A 1,567-nucleotide genomic window follows, 5' to 3' on the forward strand; every position below is an offset into this window, starting at 1 on the left:
CCTTGACAGTGAAAACGTGAGAAAGACGCCGATTCTCGACCCTCACCAAGCCCACGCAACACAAAAAAATTCCACCAACGACCAGTCGTTGGGTGGCATTGCAAATTTAACCCGCCAATGACAACTCCGAGAGAAGCATAAAGTCGAGAAGGCGTGTAGCTTAGAAGAATGAGGAGAAGTGAAGGTACAGTCGGTGAGACAGCGCAGAAGCAAGAGGACATGTGAGCTCTTCCATCCATCGCCTGCTTCCACCTCCCGACGCCGCGATATCGCTGCTTCGGCAGGGCAACAGACCTGGAGCGGTTAACCCGGAGACCGCACCTGGGCCTCGCCGCAAGGCCGCGGGTCTCCGATGAGAGCTGCCGATTCGCCGCCGCCGCTACGAGGCAACGCGCCGTGACCGGCCCACCGTCTGATGTCGACATCGCACGCGACGAATGACCACAGAGAGCGGTGAGGTGATTCATTCCCCCTCCTTCCCCTTAGTAGCTGAGTCCTGTCCATACCCAGTCGAATCAGCCTTGAGATAAATGTTTCTTTGTGTAAGAAGGTACTGAAATAAATTCAATCATTTCATGTTTTATTCATCTAAACAATCTGTTCCATTCGCCTATCCATCCATTAATCTCGTAACCTCTTCCGCTTTGATTTCAAACAATCCAGTCGGAGGAACATCCACAACTGAGCTTATACCAGAGGTTGAAAATACCGCTACAGCTGTAAGGCTCTTTTATTTAGCACACTACCGTTTCTGACTCTTATGCGCCCATCTTCAGGTGACGTAACTTGGTGCTGTGACCCCCAGAACCCACAGTGGACAGGTACAAGAAGCGGTCTGCTGCCGGCGAACCCTCTGCACACAGCGTCTTGTACTCGTACACCGCGGCGCTCTGGGGGTCACAGCACCAAGTTACGACACCTGAAGATGGTCGTTTAAAGTCCGAAACCGGTAGTATTCTAAATAAAAGAGCCTTATAGCTGTACCGGTATTTTCAACCTCTGGCTCTTTGGTTCCACTTAACTGTTCATGTCACATAATTATTTTCTCCTAACGTGGAACAATATAATTAGTGATCTGCATGCCAATTTGTACAAGACATTACAGAATTCTTGATTCACTTTATTTTTCGCTCTCAACACGAGGCGATCTCTCTAGAAATTTGGGTATTATGTCATATCACAGAATTTCAAGGATACACTACACTGTCAGTTTCAGCATGAAGAAAAATCTCTATATATATATATGGTGTGAAAAATATGAAGGAACACGTGGTTCATTTTGTGCACATCATCCTACTATGGGGTGAAAATAGCAACTCACTAAATGAATACCGAAAACCGTTCATTTAATGAAGCAACAAATACCCACTTAGTACCAGATATTTTTCTGTAGGATTTAGACTGTGCCGGCCGGAGTGGCCGAGCAGTTCTAGGCGCTACAGTCTGGAACCGCGCGACCGCTACGGTCGCAGGTTCGAATCCTGCCTCGGACATGGATGTGTGTGATGTCCTTAGGTTAGTTAGGTTTAAGTAGCTCTAAGTTCTAGGGGGCTGATGACCTCACCAG

This window comes from Schistocerca americana, chromosome 1, assembly GCF_021461395.2.
Source record: "Schistocerca americana isolate TAMUIC-IGC-003095 chromosome 1, iqSchAmer2.1, whole genome shotgun sequence".
NCBI lineage: Eukaryota > Metazoa > Arthropoda > Insecta > Orthoptera > Acrididae > Schistocerca > Schistocerca americana.